Source organism: Piliocolobus tephrosceles, chromosome 13, assembly GCF_002776525.5.
Source record: "Piliocolobus tephrosceles isolate RC106 chromosome 13, ASM277652v3, whole genome shotgun sequence".
Taxonomy (NCBI): domain Eukaryota; kingdom Metazoa; phylum Chordata; class Mammalia; order Primates; family Cercopithecidae; genus Piliocolobus; species Piliocolobus tephrosceles.
The window spans coordinates 8,325,687-8,334,576 of record NC_045446.1 but is presented as its reverse complement, the minus strand read 5'-3'; the positions used below and the strand labels follow the sequence as shown (position 1 = coordinate 8,334,576).

The window sequence follows — 8,890 nt, the reverse complement described above, 5'->3', positions numbered from 1 at the left end:
TCTGTGTGTATGGTCTGTGTGTGTGCACGTGTGCATGTGTGTGTGTGTCTGTGTGTGCACGCATGTGTCTGTGTGCGTCTGTGTGTGTCTGCACATGTCTGTGTCTCTTTGTGTCTGAGTGTGTGTGTGCCTGTGTCTGTGTATGGTCTGCGTGCATCTTTATGTCTGTGTGTGTGTCTCTGTGTCTCTGTGGGTGTCTCTGTGTGTGTGTGTGTGTGTATGGTCTGCGTGTGTCTGTGTGTGTCTGTGTATTTCTGGGTCTGTGTGTATGTTTGCATGTGTCTGTGGGTGTCTCTGTGTGTCTGTGTGGGTTTGTGTCCATGTGTCTCTGTGTATCTGTGTCTATGTCTGTGTGTCTGTGTTGGTGTGTGTCTGTGTATCTGTGTTTCTATATGTGTCTGTGTGTGCCTGTGTCTGTGTTTGTCTCGTGTGTCTGCGTGTGTGTGTGCCCATGTTCTCTGTGTGTATGTGTGTGTCTGCGCAAGTGAGAGAAGGGAGACTTGAGCAAAGGAGTGGGTAGCCTCTGTGGCACCTGTGTGGGGACTGATGAGGATGCCAAGGGAGGCGGGGTTTTGCCTTTGTCCTGACAGATGGAAAGGGACCGTCACTGTCACTCTTACCCTCCCTAGGACCAACTCATGCTGGCTTGATGGGGGTAGGGGGTGGGAGGTGGGGGCAGGGAGAAGGGCAGGATGTTAGGGATTGAGCAGAGGCTGGCATCCTCTTCTCCTTTCCCAACGCGAGAGAATCCTGTTCAGCCCTAATGGCTTCATTTGTGTTCTGAGTTCATATAATCATAAGAATATTTTTTCCTGTTGACTTCATTCAGCAAAGAGTTGTCGAGTATCCACGTTGTGCCAAGGATGGTTAGAGCATGGAGAGGTGCACCCTTTTGGGAGATGGAAGCATATGCACAGTGGGCCATGGCTAAGGATGAGGATGGAGCAGCTGTAGTCCACGGTTGAGGCCCATCTCCCTCAAGCAGCTACCAAGCAGTGTAGGTCAGAGCAGAGATACTAAGGCAGCAGGAAGGAGGCTGGGGACTAGGGGACCTGCTGCACCAGTTAGCCAAACTGCATGTGTTTGGGTTCTGGGGCAAGTGGGAAAGTCTGCCTTGGGAGTTTCAGAGAAGCCAAGAAATGAAGAGCGAGGTTCAAGTGGTTTGAAGGGACAGGGGCTGAGAGACACAAAGCATGGAACAGAATGGTCTGCTTCAATGTTTATCTATGTTCATCTTCATGGTTAAAGGAGTTAACATACATAAAATGCTTAGGGCATATATATGAAATGGTTAGAGTTGTGCCTAGCATATTGTAAGGGCCAATGTAAGCATTAGCCATTATATTATTATTGCTGTATGTTCTGAGGATGTGCTGAGCTATTGAACAGATGGATGCACCCCCCAGCCTTTGCAGGAGCCATACACTCTGAAAGTTCATTACCAATACTTATCCTCTAGGTTAGGTATTGCGTTCTCTAAGATCTTCCTTTACATATAGAGACATTAAAAGAATATATAAGCAAAAATATAATAGAGGAGAAAATGAAATAATATAAAATACTAGCCAAGCGTGGTGGCTCAAGCCTATAATCACAGCACTCTGGGAGGCCAAAGCAGGCAAATCACTTGCAGTCAGGAATTTGAGACTAGCCTGGCCAACATGGTGAAACCCCATCTCTACTAAAAATCCAAAAAATTGGCCAGACATAGTGGTGTGTGCCTGTAATCTCAATTACTTGGGAAACTGAGACAGGAGAATCGCTTGAACCCGGGAGGCAAAGGTTGCAGTGAACCGAGATCACACCATTGAACTCCAGCCTGGGCAACAGATCGAGACTCTGTCTCAAAAATAAATAAATAAACCCAAAGGATTATAAATAATTCTACTATAAAGACACATGCACACGTATGTTTGTTGCAACACTATTTACAACAGGAAAGACTTGGAACCAACCCAAATGCCCATCAATGAGACTGGATAAAGAAAATGTGGCACATATACACCATGGAATATTATGTAGCCATAAAAAAGAATGATATCATGTCCTTTCCAGGGACATGGATGAATCTGGAAGCCATCATTCTCAGCACACTAATACAGGAACAGAAAACCAGATAGATACCACATGTTCTTACTCATAAGTGGGAGTTGAACAATGAGAACACATGGACACAGGGAGGGGAACAGCACACACTGGGGCCTGTGGGGGACTGAGGGGCAAGGTGAGGGACAGCATTAGGACAAATACCTAATGCATGTGGGGCTTAAAATCTAGATGACGGGTTGATAGGTGCAGCAAACCACCATGGCACATGTATACCTAGGTAACAAACCTGCACATTCTGTACATGTATCCCAGAACTTAAAATTAAATGTAAAAAATAAAATAAAATAGGCCGGGCGCGGTGGCTCAAGCCTGTAATCCCAGCACTTTGGGAGGCCAAGACGGGTGGATCACGAGGTCAGGAGATCGAGACCATCCTGGCTAACACGGTGAAACCCCGTCTCTACTAAAAATACAAAAAAAATTAGCCGGGCACGGTGGCGGACGCCTGTAGTCCCAGCTACTGGGGAGGCTGAGGCAGGAGAATGGCGGGAACCCAGGAGGCGGAGCTTGCAGTGAGCTGAGATCTGGCCACTGCACTCCAGCCTGGGCGAGAGAGCGAGACTCCGTCTCAAAAAAAAAGAAAATAAATAAATAAATAAATAAAATAAAATAAAATAAATAAATAAAAGAAATAATATAAAATACTATTTAATTCAAAAGAAGACAAGAAAGAAAGAATACAGGAATAAAAACAGATGGGACAAAGAGAAAGCAACAAGCAAGATGACAAGTTGCTAGCCTGCTACATCAGTAATTACAATAATTATGAATGGACTAAATTATCCAATATAAAAAAAAATCGTCAGATTGTATTTTGGAAAAAAAACAACTAGAGTCTGTTAAAAGAGACATATTTTAAATATAAGGACACAGAAAGGCTGACATAAATGGGTGAGAGCTGGGCATAGTGATGCACACCTGTGGTCCCAGCTATGTGGGAGGCAGAGGTGGGAGGATTGCTTGAGCTCAGGATTGTTTGAGGTTACAGTGAGCTGTGATTGTGTCCCCGCACTCCAACCTGGGACACAGAGTACGATTTTGTCTTAAAAAAAAAAAAAAAAAAAAAAAGTCAGGCCCAGTGGCTCACACCTGTAATCCCAGCACTTTGGGAGGTCAAGGCAGGCTGATCACTTGAGGTCAGGAGTTCGAGAGCAGCCTGGCCAACACAGTGGAACCCCATCTCTACTAAAAATACAAAAATTAGCTGGGCCTGGTGGCATGCACCTGTAATCCCTGCTACTCAGGAGGCTGAGGCAGGAGAATGGCTTGAGCCTAGGAGGTGTAGGTACCAGTGAGCCAAAATCATGCCACTGCACTCCATCCTGGGCAACAGGGCAAGACTCTCTCTCTCAAAAAAAAAAAAAAAAAAAAGAAGAAGAGAAGAAGAAAAAGTATATTAGAAATAAAGAAGGATGGCTGGGTGCAGTGGCTCATGCCTGTAATGCCAGCACTTTGAGAGGCCAAGGTGGGTAGATCACCTGAGGTCAGGAGTTTGAGACCAGCCTGGCCAACGTGGTGAAACCCTGTCTCTACCAAAAATGCAAAAATTAGCCAGGCGTAGTGGCAGGCACCTGTAATCCCAGCTACTTGAGAGGCTGAGGCAGGAAAATCACTGGAACCCGGGATGCAGAGGTTACAGTGAGCCAAGATCACGCCATTTCACTCCAGCCTGGGTGATGAGAGTGAAACTCTGTGGAAGGAAGGAAGGAAGGAAGGAAGGGGGAGGGAGGGAGGGAAGGGAAGAGAAATAAAGAGGGACATTTTGGCCGGGCGCGGTGGCTCAAGCCTGTAATCCCAGCACTTTGGGAGGCCGAGACGGGCGGATCACGAGGTCAGGAGATCGAGACCATCCTGGCTAACATGGTGAAACCCCGTCTCTACTAAAAAAAATTCAAAAAACTAGCCGGGCGAGGTGGCGGGCGCCTGTAGTCCCAGCTACTCGGGAGGCTGAGGCAGGAGAATGGTGTAAACCCGGAAGGTGGAGCTTGCAGTGAGCTGAGATCCGGCCACTGCACTCCAGCCTGGGTGACAGAATGAGACTCTGTGTCAAAAAATAAATAAATAAAATAAAAAAAAGAGGGACATTTTATAATGATGAAAGACTTCATTCCACAGAAAAATAATCCTAAATTTATATGAACCTAATAATATAGTATCAAAATATGCAAAATAAAAGATGACAGTACTAAAAGGAATAATAGGCAAACCTACAATTAAATAGTAAGTAATTGTATTTTTTTTTTTAGAAATGGGGTCTTTTATGTTGGCCAAGCTGGTCTCCAATTCCTAAGCTCAACTGATCCTCCCACCTCAGCCTCCCAAAGTGCTAGAATTATAGGCATGAGTCACCATGCTCAGCCCAGTTAGAAATTTTAACACAGTTCTCAACAACTGTTAGAACAAGCAGACAAAAATATCAGTAAGGATTTAGAAGATTTAAATAACATGATTAAGGCCGGGCACAGTGGCTCAAGCCTGTAATCCCAGCAGTTTGGGAGGCCGAGACGGGCGGATCACGAGGTCAGGAGATCGAGACCATCCTGGCTAACACAGTGAAACCCTGTCTCTACTAAAAAATACAAAACACTAGCCGGGCATGGTGGCGGGCGCCTGTAGTCCCAGCTACTCGGGAGGCTGAGGCAGGAGAATGGCATGAACCCAGGAGGCGGAGGTCGCAGTGAGCCGAGATCGCGCCACTGCACTCCAGCCTGGGAGACAGAGTAAGACTCCGTCTCAAAAAAAAAAAAAAAAAAAAAAAGCTGAGGCTCAGGTGGATCATCTGAGGTCAGGAGTTCGAGACCAACCTGGCCACCACGGTGAAACACTGTCTCTATTAAAAATACAAAAAAATGGCTGGGTGCGGTGGCTCACGCCTGTAATCCCAGCACTTTGGGAGGCCGAGGCGGGCGGATCACAAGGTCAGGAGATCGAGACCATCCTGGCTAACACGGTGAAACCCTGTCTCTACTAAAAATACAAAAAATTAGCTGGGTGTGGTGGCCGGCACCTGTAGTCCCAGCTACTTGGGAGGCTGAGGCAGGAGAATGGCGTGAACTTGGGAGACAGAGGTTGCAGTGAGCCGAGATCGTGCCGCTGCACTCCAGCCTGGGCGACAGAGTGAGACTGTCTCAAAAAACAAACAAACAAACAAACAAACAAAAAAATTAGCCAGGCATGGTGGCACATGGCTGTAGTCCCAGCTCCTTGGAAAGCTGAGGCAGGAGGATCACTTGAGTTCAGCGGGTTGAGGCTGCAATGAGCTGTGATCATAAACACTGCACTCTAGCCTGGGCAACAGAGTGAGACTCTGTCTCAAAAATTAAAAAAAGAAAAAGGTTGAGGCTGGCCACAGTGGCTCATGCTTATAGTCCCAGCACTTTGGAAGACTGAGGCAGGAAGATTGCTTGAGCCCTGGAGTTTGAGCCTACGGTGAACCATAATCACACCACTGCACTCCAGCCTGGGTGACAGAGCGAGCCCCTGTCTCAAAAAAAAAAAAAAAATTATCAAGCTGAATAAGCAATATACAAAAGGATAACACTTCATGAACAAGGCCTTCTTCCAGGAATGCAAGGTAGTTTAACATTTGCAAATCAATCAAATGAAATTCAGCACATAAACAGATGACAAGAACATCCATATGATTATCTCCATCAAGGGAAAAACGATTGATAAAAATCAACACTCTCATCAAATTAGGCATAGCAGGGAGTTCCATTAAGCTTCATTAAGATACCCTTGATTTAAAAATATATATCTAAAAACACTTTGGGGTTAAATATTAAATGCAGTCCCTCTGAGATTAGGAACATGTCATCATATCATCACTTCTACATTGTACTGGAGGTCCTGGCGAGTATAATAAGGCAGTAAAAAGAAATAAAGGTATAAAGGTTGGAAAGGAAGAACTAAAACTGTCACCATTTTAGATTATAGGACTGTATATGTAGGAAATCCAAAACAACTGGCCAGGAAGGTGGCTCAGACCTGTAATCCCCTGCACTTTGGGAGGCCTAATTTAGGAGATCTCTTGAGCCCAGGAGTTTGAGACCAAACTGGGCAACATAGTGAGACCCTATCTCTACAAAAAATACAAAAATTATCCAGGCATGGTGGCAGATGCCTGTAGTCCCAGCTACTCAGGAGGCTGAAGTAGGAGGATCCCTTGAGCCTGGAAGTTCAAGGCTGCCATGAGCCAAGATGGCATTACCACACTCCATTCTGGATGACAGAGCAAGACCCTGTCTCAAAAAAAAAAAAAAGATCCACAAACAATTAAATTAATAAGTGAGTGAGTTCAGCAAGATATTTTAAAAATTTATTAAAATTAACAAGTAAATTTGTGTGGACACAAAGTAAATATATAAAAATATATGATTTTTTTCTTTCGTTCGTTCTTTCTTTTTTTTTTTGAGATGGAGTTTCACTCTTGTCACCCAGGCTAGAGTGCAATGGGGCGATCTTGGCTCACCACAAGCTCTGCCTCTGGGTTCAAGGGTTTTTCCTGCCTCAGCCTCCTGAGTAGCTGGGTTTACAAGCGCTCCCCCACCACACCTGGCTAATTTTTGTATTTTTAGTAGAGACGGGGTTTCACCATGTTGACCAGGCTGGTCTCAAACTCCTGACCTCAGGTGATCCACCTGCCTCGGCTTCCCAAAGTGCATGAGCCACCTCGCCCGGCCTTTTTTCCTTTCTTTCTTTCTTTTTTTGTTTGTTTTGAGGCAGAGACCCGCACTGTCATCCAGGCTGGAGTGCAGTGGTGTGATGGTGTGATCATGGCTCACTGCAGCCTTGACCTTCTGGGCTCAAGTGATCCTCCTGCTTCAGCCTCCTAAGTAGCTGGGACTACATGTGTTTGCCACCACACCAGGCTAATTTTTGTATTTTTTTGTAGACATGGGGTTTCGCCATGTTGCCCTGGTTGGCCTTGAACTCCTTGGCTCAAGTGATTCTCCTGCCTCAGCCTTCCAAAGTGCTGGGTTCACAGGCATGAGCCACCATGCGCAGCCTATTGTTTTTCTGTATACAATTAGAAGATGAAACTTTAAAAAATATAATTTAAAAAGCAAAGAAAGGGTGCCTATAATCCCAGCTGCTTGGGAGGCTGAGGAAGGAGAATTGCTTGAACCAGGAGGCAGAGGTTGCAGTGAGTCGAGACCACGCTGTCGCACTGTGGCCTGGACAACAAGAACAAGACTCTGTCTCAAAAAAACATAAATAAAATAAAAATAAAAAGCAAAGAAAAAAGAGAATCACCAAATACCTAGGAATAAATCTCACAGAAGACATGCAAGACCTTTACACAGAAAACTACAAAACATTAAAGATGACCTAAATAATTGGAAAGATATTACATGTTTTTAGATTGGAAGATTAAAAATTATAAATTATAAAATTACAAAGAGATCTAGTCTTCCCAGATTGATCTATATATTTGATATAATCACAATCAAAATCCCAGTACGTTTTTTAGGGGTAGAAATTAACAAGCAGAATATCTGTAGAAATGTAAAGGACTTATAATAGCCAAAATTATTTTGAAAAGAAAGGATGAAGTTGGAGGCTTTGCACTATCTGATTTCAAGTCTCGCCTGTCAAGTTACAGTAATCAAGACAGTGAGATATTATCATAAGGATAAACATTTAGACCAATGGAACACAGTAGAGAGTCCAAAGAGTGACACTTTTTTTTTTTTTTGAGACAGAGTCTCGTGCTGTCGCCCAGGCTAGAGTGCAGTGGCAAGATCTTGGCTGACTGCAAGCTCCACCTCCCGGGTTCATGCCATTCTCCTGCCTCAGCCTCCCGAGTAGCTGGCACTACAGGCACCTGCCACCACACCTGGCTAATTATTTTTTTGTATTTTTAGTAGAGATGGGGTTTCACCATGTTAGCCAGGATGGTCTCAATCTCCTGATCTCGTGATCCATCTGCCTCGGCCTTCCAAAGTGCTGGGATTACAGGCATGAGCCACCGTGCCCGGCCTGTCACTTTTAATAGGTTAATTGATATGTGTACGCCAAAGCAATTCAATAGCAAAAGGAAAATCTTTATAACAAATAGTGCTCAAATAGCTGGCCACATGGCACAATGAATCACAACCCATACCTCACACTGCATATTCAAAACAAATTGAAAATCACCAGGCGTAGTGGCTTATGTCTGTAATCCCAGCACTTTGGGAGGCTGAGGCAGGTGGATCATATGCGGTCAGGAGTTTGAGACCAACCTGGCCAACATGGTGAAACCCCATCTCTACTAAAAATACAAAAATTAGCCAGGCATGTGGCGCACACCTGTAATCCCAGCTACTTGGGAGGCTGAGGCAAGAGAATCGTGTGAACCCAGGAGGCAGAGGCTGCAGTGAGCCAAGATCGCGCCACTGCACTCCAGCCTGGGTGACAAAGCGAGACTCCATCTCAAGAAATTAAAATTAGGCCAGGCGCGGTGGCTCATGCCTGTAATCCCAGCGCTTTGGGAGAATAAGGCAGGTGGATCGCCTGAGGTCAGGAGTTCGAGACCAGCCTGGCCAACATAGTGAAACCCCGTCTCTACTCAAAATACAAAAATGAGCTGGGCGTGGTGGTGGGCACCTGTAATCTGAGCTACTCGGGAGGCTGGGGCAGAATTGCTTGAACCTGGGAGGCGGAGGTTGCAATGAACCGAGATCCGCCATTACACTCTAGCCTGAGCAACAAGAGTGAAACTCCATTTCAAGAAAGAAAGAAAGAGAGAGAGAGAGAGAGGGAGGGAGGGAGGGAGGGAGGAAGGAAGGAAAGAAAT

At 45.3% G+C, this 8,890-nt stretch overlaps 1 protein-coding gene across 1 annotated transcript in view; it reads left to right on the top strand.

The window, feature by feature from the left end:
* SNX32 (sorting nexin 32) overlaps positions 1 to 8,890 on the top strand; it is a 72,837-nt gene that overhangs the window by 341 nt on the left and 63,606 nt on the right. The gene's annotated exons all lie outside the window — the stretch shown is intronic.